This window comes from Oncorhynchus masou, chromosome 2 (assembly GCF_036934945.1).
Source record: "Oncorhynchus masou masou isolate Uvic2021 chromosome 2, UVic_Omas_1.1, whole genome shotgun sequence".
Taxonomy (NCBI): Eukaryota; Metazoa; Chordata; class Actinopteri; order Salmoniformes; family Salmonidae; genus Oncorhynchus; species Oncorhynchus masou.
This window is the reverse complement of record NC_088213.1, coordinates 47,249,707-47,263,321: the sequence shown is the minus strand read 5'-3', so window position 1 is coordinate 47,263,321 and position 13,615 is coordinate 47,249,707. Positions and strand designations below refer to the sequence as shown.

The 13,615-nt window shown below is 41.9% G+C and overlaps 1 pseudogene; it reads right to left on the bottom strand.

Moving 5' to 3' along the window:
• Positions 1-6,269: 6,269 nt before the first annotated feature.
• The window catches only part of LOC135553110 (low-density lipoprotein receptor-related protein 4-like), a 40,956-nt pseudogene continuing 33,610 nt past the window's right edge, over positions 6,270-13,615 (bottom strand).

Sequence of the window (13,615 nt, the reverse complement as noted above, 5' to 3'; positions counted from 1 at the left end):
TCTTTCTCAGTCCCCATCCCTTTCCTTTGTCTACCAAGCCGTCATATAGGCTACGTCCGCTAGGGACTTTTTCTTTGTATCATGTAGTAACCCAAATATATAATTGAGCCAGTAAATAAATAATTGAGCCAATTTTTATATCGCTGATTCATGATTTAGGCTAGGGTTCATGCAGAATTCCAAGGGTTTGCGATATCTAACCATTTGTTAGACTTCAGTGCGGCTTTTGACATTATCGATCAAATTAAATTACATTTTATTGGTCACATAGACATGGTTAGCAGATGTCATTGCGAGTGTAGCAAAATGCTTGTGCTTCTAGTTCCGACATTGCAGCAATACCTAATGAGTAATATCTAACACTTCCACAACAACTACCTAATACACACCAATCTAGTATAGTAAAGGAATGGAATAAGAATATATAAATATTTATATGAGTAATGAAAGAGTGGCATAGGCTAAGATGCAATAAATGGAAGTTAGAATAGTTTTCTAACTTCCCAGTCATCTACTGCATCTTGCCTATGCCGTTCTGAACCATCACTCATTCATATATCTTTATGTACATGTTCTTTATCCCTTTACACTTGTGTGTATAAGGTAGTAGTTTTGGAATTGTTAGGTTAGATTACTCGTTGGTTATCACTGCATTGTCGGAACTAGAAGCACAAGCATTTCGCTACACTCGCATTAAAGGAACCGACTATCCCTCCATTAACCAGAGAATGGGCGAAACACTTTAGGCCATTGTAGAGGTAGGCAGGGGTCGACATCCCCGTTCCAGAACTAACAGCTTACCTGGCTACAGAAATCAGTGAATGAGCGAGTTGGAGTGAGTTAGGGCCAAAACCAGGATTTTGGCACTTCAGAAGACATGAAAGTGAAATGGGCTCCCTACAATCTTGGAAACACGTGTGTGTGTGTATGTTTCTGTGTGTGTGTGACAAATAAATTTGATTTGATACAGTATATACATGTGAGATAAGTAAGGTAATATATGTACAAATTATTAAAGTGGCATCATTAAAGTGACTAGTATTCCATCTATTAAAGTGGCCAATGATTTCAAGGCAGCAGCCTCTGTGATAATGATGGCTGTTTAACAGTCTGATGGCCTTGAGATAGAAGGCGTGAGATGTTGTTTCCTATGTTTTTTTTGTTTTACCTTTATTTAACTAGGCAAGTAAGTTAAAGAACAAATTCTTATTTTAAATGATGGCCTCATATACCTTCACCACCTGGGGGCGGCCCGTCATGAAGTCCAGGCCTCAATTGCACAGGGCAGGGTTAAGACCAAGGGCCTCAAGCTTAATGGTGAGCTTGGAGGGTACTATAGTGTTGAATGCTGAGCTAAAGTCAATGAACAGCATTCTTACATAGTTATTCCTCTTGTCCAGATGGGATAGGGCAGTGTGCAGTGTGATGGCGATTGCATCGTCTGTGGACCTATTGGGGTGGTAAAAAAATTGAAGTGGGCATAGGGTGACAGGTAAGGTGGAGGTGATATGATCCTTGACTAGTCTCTCAAAGCAATTAATGATGACAGAAGTTAGTGCTACGTGGCGATAGCCATTTAGTTCAGTTACCCTTGCATTCTTGGACACAGGTACATTGGTGGCCATCTTGAAGCATGTGGGGACAGCAGACTGGGATTGGGATTGATTGAATATGTCTATAAACACACCAGGAAGCTGGTCTGCGCCTGTTCTGAGGACGCGGCTTCGGATGCCGTTTGGGCCGGCAGCCTTGCGAGGGTTAACACATTTAAATGTTTTACTCATATCGGCCACGGAGAAGGAGAGCCCACAGTCCTTGGTAGCGGGCCTCATCGGTGGCACTGTATTATCCTCAAAGCAGGCAAAGAAGGTGTTTAGTTTGTCTGGAAGTAAGACATCGGTGTGCGTGACGTGGCTGGTTTTCCTTTGTAGTCCGTGATTGTCTGTAGACCCTGCCACATGCATCTTGTGTCTGAGCCGTTGAATTGTGACTCCAATTTGTCTCTATACTGATAGAGCTTGCTTGATTGCCTTGCCATAACCAGTCACCTTTCCATGGTTAAATGTGGTGGTTCGCGCTTTCAGTTTTGCGCGAATTCCACCATCTATCCACAGTTTCTGGTTAGGTTTTAATAGTAACAGTGGGTACAACATCTCATATACACTTCCTTATCAATTCACTCACCGAATCAGCATATACGTCAATATAATTTTCTGAGGCTACCTGGAACTTATTCCAGTCCGCGTGGTCAAAACAATCTTGAAGTGTGGATTCTGGTTGGTCAGACCAGCGTTGAATATTCCTTAGCACAGGTACTTCCTGTTTGAGTTTCTGTCCATAGGAAGGGAGGAGCAAAATGGAGTCGTGGACAGATTTGCCAAAAGTGTGTGGGGGAGAGCATTGTATGCATCGCGGAAGTTAGAGTAACTGTGGTAAAGTGTTTTTCCAGCGCGAGTGCTACAGTCGATATGCTGTTTAGGTAGCTTTGTTCTCAAATTTCCTTAGTTAAAATCCTCAGCTACAACAAATGCAGCCTCAGCATATATTGTTTCCAGTTTGCATTAAGTCCATTGAAGTTCCTTGAGGGCCGTCGTGGTATCGGCTTGAGGGGGGATATACACGGCTGTGACAATAACCAAAGAGAATTATTGTCAGGTGGACAGAAGGATTTGAGTTCCTGTATGTTGTTACAATCACACCTTGAGTCATTAGTCATGTTGGCGCCACGCAATGAGAATCCAGGTGGCTGTACCGACAGCATATCCTGAGAGAGCCATGCTTCCATGAAACAGAGTATGTTACAACCCCTGATGTCTCTCTGGAAAGCAACAATTTCCCTGTAAGTTGATGTCACTCTGATATCCAAAAAATTATTCCCAGCTGTATGTAATAACACTTAAGATTTTCTGGACTAACAATGTAAGAAATAATACAAGGCTGTTGCTGGAAAAACTTGTGAATTATGGCTCTAAGCTATATTGTGGATAAAGAGTTACCTGTCTGACTTTAATGGAAGCCTCTCCAACATAATTCAGGTAGAATCAGGAATTACCCTAGGGCAGCTGCCTAAGGCCCCTTACTTTTTTCAATCTTTACTAACAACCTGCCACTTTGAGTAAAACCAATGTGTCTATGTATGCGGATGACTTAACACTATACACTTCAGCTACCACTGCGACTGAAATGACAGCAACACTTTTAACAAAGAGCTGCAGTTACTTTCAGAATGGGTAGCAAGGAATAAGTTAGTACTAAATATTTCAAACTAAAAGCATTGCATTTGGGATAAATCATTCACTAAACCTCAACCACGCAGTCAATCAGGAAAGCAAAGGCCAGCTTTTTCAAGCAGAAATTTGCATCCTGTAGCTCTAACTCCAAAAAGTTCTGGGACACTGTAAAGTCCATGGAGAACAAGAGCACATCCTCCCAGCTGCCCACTGCACTGAGGCTAGGTAACATGGTCACCACCGATAAATCCGTGATAATCAAACAACAACAAGCATTTCTCAACGGCTGGCCATGCCTTCCTCCTGGCTACTACAACCTCGGCCAAACAGCAATAGAATATGTGGACATCTATAAGTACCTAGGTGTCTGGCTAGACTGTACACTCTCCTTCCAGACTCATATCAAACATCTCCAATCCAAAATCAAATCTGGCTTTCTATTTCGCAATAAAGCCTCCTTCATTCACGCCGTAAAACTTACCTTAGTAAAACTGACTTTCTTACTTATCCTCGACTTCGGCGACGTTATCTACAACATAGCTTCCAATACTCTACTCAGCAAACTGGATACAGTTTATCACAGTGCCATCTGTTTTGTTACTAAAGCACCTTATACCACACACCACTGCGACCTGTATGCTCTAGTCGGCTGGCCCTCGCTGCATGTTCGTCGCCAGACCCACTGGCTCCAGGTCATCTACAAGTCTATGCTAGGTAAAGCTCCGCCTTATCTCAGTTCACTGGTCACGATGGCAACACCTACCCATAGCACACACTCCAGCAGGTGTATCTCACTGATCATCCCTAAAGCCAAAACCCCATTTGGCCACCTTTCCTTCCAGTTCTCTGCTGCCTGCAACTGGAACAAATTGCAAAAATCTTTGAAGTTTGAGACTTTTATCTCCCTCACCAACTTTAAACATCTGCTATCTGAGCAGCTAACCGATCGCTGCAGCTGTACATAGTCCATCGGTACAGTATATAGCCCACCCAATTTACCTACCTCATCCCCATACTGTTTTTATTTTATTTACTTTTCTGCTCTTTTGCACACCAGTATCTCTACCTGCACATGTTCATCTGATCATGTATCACTCCAGTGTTAATCTGCTAAATTGTAATTATTCACTCCTATGGCCTATTTATTGCCTACCTCCTCATGCCTTTTGCACCTAATGTATATGATTTTTTTTCTACAATTTTATTGACTTGTTGTTTACTCCATGTGTAACTCTGTGTTGTCTGTTCACACTGCTATGCTTTATCTTGGCCAGGTTGCAGTTGCAAATGAGAACTTGTTCTCAACTAGCCTACCTGGTTAAATAAAGGTGAGGGGAAAAAAAGAAAGAAAAAAAACTACATCTTGTAATGAATAATATGGAAATTGAGCAAGTTGAGTTGACTAAACTGCTTGGAGTAATCCTGTCATGGTCAAAACATATTGATAGCACAGTAGCTAAAATGGGGAGAAATAAAGCGCTGCTCTGCATTCTTAACAGCACAATCAACAAGGCAGGTCCTACAGGCCCTAGTTTTGTCGCACCCGGACTACTGTTCAGTTGTGTGGTCAAGTGCTCAGAACAGGGGAGCACGGCTCGCCCTTGGATGTACACAGAGCAAACATTCTCTCACATGTCAAGAACTCCTGGCTCAAAGTGGAGGAGGCATTGACTTCATGATTTACTTATATTTTTTGGAGGTATTGAAAGGTTGAATGCACTGAGCTGTCTTTTTGAACTACTGGCACACAGCTCAGACACCCATGCCTACCCCACAAGACATGCCACCAGAGATCTCTTCACAGTCCCCAAGTCCAGAACAGACTATGGGAGGCGCACAGTACTATAGAGAGCCATGACTTCACGGAACTCCATTCCACATCAAGTAACTCATACCAGCAGTAAAATTTGATTTAAAAACAAATAAAATACACCTTATGGAACAGCGCGGACTGTGAAGCAATGCAAACATAGACACATGCATACAAACACACGATAACATACGCATTATACTGTCACGACCTGACCTTAGAGATCCTTTTTATGTCTCAATTTTGGTTTGGTCAGGGCGTGAGTTGGGGTGGGCATTCTATGTTTTTGTGTTCTATTTCTGTGTGTTTGGCCGGGTGTGGTTCTCAATCAGTGGCAGCTATCTATCGTAACCAGGAGCAGACGGTTCTGGACTCCTGGACTTGGGAGGAGATTTTGGACAGTAAGGGACCCTGGGCACAGGCTGGGGAATATCGCCGCCCCAGGGAAGAGCTGGAGGCAGCTAAAGCCGAGCAGTGGCGATATGAGGAGTTAGCACGGCAGGGCAACAGGCACGAGAGGCAGCCCCAAAAATGTATTGGGGTGGCACACGAGGAGTGTGGCTAAGTCAGGTAGGAGACCTGAGCCAACTCCCCGTGCTTACCGTGGCGAGAGGTTGACCGGGCAGGCACCGTGTTATGCGGTGAGGCACACAGTGTCCCCAGTGCGCAGGCATAGCCCGGTGCGCTACATCGCAGCTCCTCGTCTCGGCCGGGCTTGAATGGGCATAGAGCCAGGAGTAATGAAGCCGGCTCAGCGCATCAAGCCTCCAGTGCGTCTCCTCAGCCTGGGTTATATGGCACCAGCCCTACGCACGGTGTCCCCGGTTCGCCAGCACAGCCCAGTGCGGTCTGTTCTACCCCGCCGCACTTGCCGGGCTACCGGGAGTATACAGCCAGGACAGGTTGTGCAGCCTCGGTGCTCGAGACCTCCAGTGCGCCTCTACGGTCCGGTCCATCCGGTGCCTCCTCCACGCACCAGGCCTCCTGTGGCAGCCCCACGTACCAGACTCCATCTCCTCCCTCCAGGTTCTCCCTCCTGTCCACACTTCCAGATTCTCCCTCCTGTCCAGAGCCGCCAGAGCCGCCCATCAGTCAGGAGCTGCCGGAGTCGCCCGTCTCTCCGGCGTTGCAGGGGTCGCCCCTCTATTTGAGGCCCGATGCAAGGGTCCCCAGTCCAAGGTCGGCGGCGAGGGTCGCCGCTCCAAAGGCGCCACCTAAATGGGCCTAGACTAGGGTGGAGTGGGGTCCACGTCCCGCGCCAGAGCCGCCACCGCGGACAGATGCCCACCTAGACCCTCCCCTATGGGTTTAGGTTTTGCAAATAAATTAATTAAAAATCCTACAATGTGATTTTCTGGAAAAAACATTTCTCATTTTGTCTGTCATAGTTGAAGTGTACCTATGATGAAAATTACAGGCCTCTTTCATCTTTTTAAGTGGGAGAACTTGCACAATCAGTGGCTGACTAAATACTTTTTTGCCCCACTGTATATTCACACAGCAGGTTATAATTTTGTGTTTTTATATATATTTGTTATGAATACATTATGTATATATTAAAACATATATATATAAAAAAATACCTTGCTGTGACCTGTGATAACAATTTAAACCTTTCAATTGAAGGCCGATAGCAAACCTTTTTGTAGGCAATTCTGGTAGGCTTATAAAAGCATGAGGTTCGCAGCATAAACTAGTCTATCAACTCTGAAGTTCATTCATTTATTGGTGATGGATAGTTTAACTGTACTTTTAGGCTAATGTTAAAGAGCTCACATAGGCTACTTCTCTGCCAGAGTGTGTGATAAGTAATCCTACCAGAAAGTGCGGTCTGAGCGATTCCTTTATGATATCATGTTACCTCCCTAAATTAATTATATTGATCGAAAACCGTTTACCTCGTGCCACACATTTCATTAAACATTTAATTCTAGCTAACAAACAAGGACGGCCGTGTACTTCCTCCAGCACTGAAGCGAAGGCCTATGACTGTTGCTTTGTCACACCGTCCTATTGGGCTCTGTGCCAGTCCCGACTTAAATATATTTGATTTTTGAGAAAAAGCATCCACACACCGAGGCGGCTTCATCAGACCCCTTCACTTCTTTCCACATTTTGTTACGTTACAGCCTTATTCTAAAATGGATTAAATTGAACCCACCCCTCAGTCTACACACAATACCCGATAATGATAAAGCACAAATAGTTTTTTAGACATTTTTGCAGATGTATTAAAAATAAAAAACGGAAATATCACATTTACATAATTATTCAGACCCTTTACTTTACTTTGTTGAAGCATCTTTGGCAGCGATTACAGTCTCAAGTCTTCTTGGGTATGACACTACTATCTTGGCACACCTGTATTTTGGGAGATTCACCCATCTGCTGATCCTTTCAAGCTCTGCAGGTTGGATGAGGAGTGTTAATGCATATCTATTTCAGATCTCTCCAGAGATTTTAGATTGGGTTCTAGTCCGTGCTCTGGCTCGCACACTCAAGGACATTCAGAGATTTGTCCCTGAAGCCACTCCTGCGTTATCTTGGCTGTGTGCTTAGGGTCATTGTCCTGATGGAAGGTGAACCTTCGCCCCAGTCTGAGGTCTTGGAGCAGGTTTACATCAAGGATCTCTGTACTTTGCTCCATTCATCCTTCCCTCGATCCTGACTAGTTTGGTTTCCTCCAGATGTGACACTTTGCAATCAGGCCAAAGAGTTCAATTTTGGTTTCACCAGACAAAATTATCTTGTTTTTCATGGTCCCCATTGCCCAGTTTGGCCGGGCGGCCAGCTATAGGAAGAGTCTTGGTGGTTCCTAACTTCTTCCATTTAAAAATGATGGAGCCCACTGTGTTCTTGGGGACCTTCAATGCTGCATTTTTTTGGTACCCTTCCCCAGATCTGTGCCTCGACACAATCCTGTCTTGGAGCTCCACAGACAATTCCTCCAACCTCATTGTTTGGTTTTCGCTCTAACATGCACTGGCAACCGTGGGACCTTATATAGACCGGTGTGTGCCTTACCAAATCATGTCCAATCATTTGAATTTACCACGGGTGAACTCCAATCAAGTTGTAGAAACATCTCAAGGATGATCAGTGGAAACAGGATGCGCCTGAGCTCAAGTTAAATTCTCAAAGCAAAGGGTCTGAATATGTATTATGTATTATGTAAATAAGTATTTCTAATACAGTAGTTTATTTTGTTTGTTGCTAACCTGTCTGTGCTTTGTCATTATGGGGTATTGTGTGTAGATTGGTGAGGAAAAACATCAATTTAATACACTTTAGAGTAAGGCTGTAATGTTGAAAATGTAGAGTCTGAAAACTTTCCGAATGCACTGTATTTTTCAATTTTAAACTTTTCAAATATATTCAATGTTCCTTCCTTCCTCTATTATGGCTATATTCCCATTAATGTATCCCTTTATGAAATTAAGCCCTTTACAAATTAGTTTATTATTAGTACGGCAAAAATTACATGTGTAGAGCACATTTCACACGCCCATTGCACAAGCTTGTTGGTGCTTTCTTTGGTGCACAAATCATCTAACCACTCTAATTTGAGATGATTTATTCCCTTTTATTTATGAAAAGAAACTGATACGGTCTTTTATTATTTATTTCTGATATTTTAAATTGATTTATATTATAGTGTTTCTATTCCCCCAAAAAAGTTGATTTTCTTTATTTTACTATAGGCAAGTCAGTTGAGAAAAAATTCTTACTTAAATATATTTGACATCACTGGGTCAATTGTGCACCACCCTAAGAGACTCCCATTCACAGCCAGATGTGATGCAGCCTGGATTTGAACCAGGTACTGGGACTGTGCTGGGACCACAGCGCCACTTGGGAGCCCAATATAAAGTAGATATAGGCTACTATGGGTGGGGTAGGCTAGATAATTACAACCAAATAGGCCTAAATAATTGTCAATTAATAATCATATCAATGGATGGAATCAGTGAATGAATGGCTGCAGCAACCATTACAGGGTCTGATAAGCAGTATAACGGATGAGGCCTAATAGAGACAAGATAACAATTAAGTCGTTCAAACTAGATATTAAGTATGTTTTTTTTCTTTCTTTTTACCCCTGGACATCAGGGCTTCTGTAAAATCTGCAGAGAGGAAGATCCAGTATTTCAAACTTGTGAGACAACAAAAAAGTGTGCCACATTTCCATTAAAATGCAAATGCAATTTTATATTAAAAGATATCACACAACACAGCTTGTTAGTACTGCAGGAAATACATAGTCTTTTTCATATTTACACATCAAGTGACAACCAAACAAAAATCATAAATATCTCTTAGTTACCTTTACAACAGTTATATGTGACCCATATTTCATAACATAAAAGAGCATTAAATAACTGGCAGCAACCCTATAATTTACAATGTTTGAAAACAGTGGTTAAATAATCCAGCAAAACAAAATGTCCTTCTCCAATGAATAATATTAATACAAGACAAAACAAGCATGAAATCCCTTTGTACAAAATACTCTCTATACAACAAAATCACCAGCATATATTTGACAATTTGTCTGCTTAAAATGCATGGTAAAATCTGTACAGTTTAGCAACCTTCGCTTAGTGGGTGGGATTCTGTGTTTCCGTAGTTAATGATTGAAGTATTGGTCAGATTGATGCGTCTGTGATCCAACCATCAGAGACCTCAGGTAAAGTAGCTGCCAAAACCTTCTCTCATTGGCATCAGTGCTTTTGCTTAAGGCAAACAAGCTGGGTCAAACAAACTAAAAGTATAGCTATCATGCTTGTAAACAAATTATAGTTTAAAAATCATATTAATAGATTGCTTTTTACAAATAATGTTTTGTTGCATTTAACTGCCGAAAATGCTGTTATCGAGATAATAATTTGCTGCCTAGCAGCAAATCAGCATGTTGCTGAACTTGAATTTACTTCAAGATACAAAGTTTTGAGAACTCAAACTGATATCTGTCCAGAGCAACATTCCAATTCCCACCCAAACGCGATCACAGCAGGTTGGAATATCAAAACAAACTCTGAACCAATTATATTAATTTGGGGACAGGTCAAAAGGCATTAAACATTCATGGCAATTTAGCTAGCTAGCTTGCAGTTGTTAGCTAATTTGTCCTATTTAGCTAGCTTGCTGTTGCTAGCTAATTTGTCCTGGGATATAAACAAGGTCCTCTACACCGACAATTAATCCACACAGACGGTCAACTGAATCGTTTCTAGTCATCTCTTCTCCTTCCAGTCTTTTTCTTCTTTGCACTTTTATATGGCGATTGGCATCAAACTTTCAAAGTATTACCACCACGACCGACCAAACTCAGTTCATCTTTCAAACACCCACATGGGCATAACCAATGAGGCACGTGGGTGTTTGCTTCTATAAACCAATGAGGAGATGACAGAGGCAGGATTTGCACTGCGTTCAGTGTCACAAATAGAACTGACTTCTATTTTAGAGCTTGGCAACCCAGACGCTCATTGGCACGCGTGAGCAGTGTGGGTGCAATGACTGAATAACATGTATGTGTGCATTTATTTTGCAACGCTAGCGCAAGGGAAATGAGCAGTGTGGTCAGCATGTAAGGGCTAGATTCACCCGTAATGCTGAATATCTGCTCTACAGTAGGATGGAAATTGAAAGGCAATGTTCCGACATTCGCAGAGACTGCATTCATGGTAAACTCTGCCTATGTTCAATCGGAAATTACCTTTAAATTTCAATTGTGCTAGAATATGAATCTTCAGCGCTATGGACTGAATCTAGGTCTTAAAACCTGTTAAGGAGCGTGTGAATTTTTTCAGCTTTTTGTTAAAAATCGCACAGAATTTCAACGTCCTGCTAGTCACGCCAGGAATATAGTATATGCATATGATTAGTATGTGTGGATAGAAAACACTCTGAAGTTTATAAAACTGGTTAAATCATGTCTGTGACTATGACAGAATGTGTGTAGGAGGCAAAATCCCAAGGAAAACTTCACAAAAAACACAAAAAATATCCATCCGCCAGTCTCTGCATTGTCTTTGCCAAGGGAAAATAGATAGCGTCCGGTTTACAGTTCCTACAGCTTCCGCACGATGTCGCCAGTGTTGGGAATTGTGTTGAAGTTAATCCTTGGTAAAATGAGAAATAGGAACTTCCTGTCGTCGAGTACACCGGAGGAAGTTATGAAAGTGAGAATATGGACCATGATTTCAAGACTTGCTGCTATTGAATACAGATCGCCCCGTGATCAATTTGATCGATTATTAACGTTTACTAATACCTAAAGTTGGATTACAAAAGTAGTTTGAAGTGTTTTGTCAAAGTTTATTGGCAACTTTTTCAATTTTAAAAAACGACGATGCGTTTTGAAACAGTTTTTTTCCTGGACGGTGTTCATAAATGGACATTTTGGGTATACATGGACCGATTTAATCAAAAAAGACCCAATTGTGATGTTTATGGGACATATAGGAGTGCCAACAAAGAAGCTCATCAAAGGTAATGAATGTTTTATATTTTATTTCTGCGTTTTGTGTAGCGCCGGCTACGCTAATTATTTTGTATACGTCCCATTTGGGTATTTCGGGGTTTGCATGCTATCAGATAATAGCTTCTCATGCTTTCGCCGAAAAGCATTTTAAAAATCTGACATGTTGGCTAGATTCACGAGTGTAGCTTTAATTGAGTACCCTGCATGTGTGTTTTAATGAAAGTTTGAGTTGTATCGAGTACTATTAGTTGGCGCTCTGAAATTTCCGCTGATTTTGATCCCTGTACAGGGACTGCAGCTATGAGAGCCATGATAATGTAACATTGTTTTTATTTGAATAATATGAATGGTTCCGTTAATTGTTAGTGGTACATTTTTTGTCTAAGGTAACACCTCCGTTATTTATGGTTCAGGGTAATCTCATATATTGTACAGTGTATTCAGGAAGTATTGAGTCCCCTTGACTTTTTCCACATTTTGTTACGTTACAGCCTTATTCTAAAGTAAATAAAAAATCATTTTTACTCATTAATCTACACATAATACCCAATAATGACAACACTTTTTTTATTTTATTTGCAAATTTATAAAAAAAAATCACATTTATAAAAATATTCAGACCCTTTACTCAGTACTTTGTTGAAGCACCTTCGGCAGTGATTACAACCTCGAGTCTTCTTGGGTATGACGCTAGAAGCTTGGCACAACTGTATTTGGGTAGTTTCTCCCATTCTTCTCTGTAGATCCTCTCAAGCTCTGTCAGGTTGGATGGGGAGCGTTGCTGCACAGCTATTTTCAGGTCTCTCTAGAGATGCCGATTGGGTTCAAGTCTGGGCTTTTGGAGGGGCCACTCAAGGACATTCAGAGACTTGTCCCGAAGCCACACCTGCTTTGTCTTGGCTTTATGCTTAGGGTCATTGTCCAGACGGATGGTGAACTTTCCCTTGATCCTATATAGTATCCCAGTCCCTGCCGCTGAAAAACATCCCCACAGCATGCTTCACCATAGGGATGGTGCCTGGTTTCCTCCAGACGTGACGTTTGGCATTCAGTCCAAAGACTTCAATCTTGGTTTCATCAGACCAGAGAATCTTGTTTCTCATGGTCTAAGAGCCTTTAGGCAAATTCCAAAGGGGCTGTCAAGTGCCTTTTACTGAGGAATGGCTTCCATCTGACTACTCTACCATAAAGCCCTGATTGGTGGAATGCTGCAGAGATGGTGGTCCTTCTGGAAGGTTCTCCCATCTCCACAAAGAAACTCTGGAGGTCTGTCAGAGTGACCATCGTATTCTTGGTCACCTGCCTGACCAAGGCCCTTGCTCAGTTAGACCGGGAGGCCAGCTCTAGGAAGAGTACCGGTGGTCCCAAACTTCTTCTATTTTAGAATGATTGAGGCTACTGTGTACTGTGTAACCTTCAATGCTGCAGACATTTTGGCACCCTTCTTCAGATCTGTGCCTCGACACAATCCTGTCTTTCAGCTCTACGGACAATTCTTCCGACCTCATGGCTTGGTTTTTTGCTCTTACATGTACTGTCAACTGTGTGACCTTACATAGACAGGTGTGTGCCTTTCCAAACCATGTCCAATCAATTGAATTTACCACAGGTGGACTCCAATCAAGTTGTAGAAACATTTCAAGGATGATTAATGGAAACAGGATGCACCTGAGCTCAATTTCAAGGGTTGAGGGGTCTGAATACTTATGTAAATAAGGTATCCGTTTTTTATGTTTTATAAATGTGAAAAATTCTAAACCTGTTTTCACTTTGTCATTATGGGGTATTGTTTGTAGATCAATGAGGGGGTAAAATGTATTTAATCCATTTCAGAATAAGGCTGTAAAGTAACAAAATGTGGAAAAGGTCAAGGAGTCTGAATACTTTCAGAATGCACTGTATTGTGTGCAATACTTCAGAGGCCAACCTTGTCAAATGACAATACACTGAAGCCTATTCTATAGTCTAGGCTAGAACAGTGGGCACTAAGTGCATAGTGCTTTACAGGTTCAGAGATGAGAGGTCTGCTTTAATCAGAACAGCTTAAAGAATGCCATGCACATTTTACAACCTCCAAGAAATATAAAA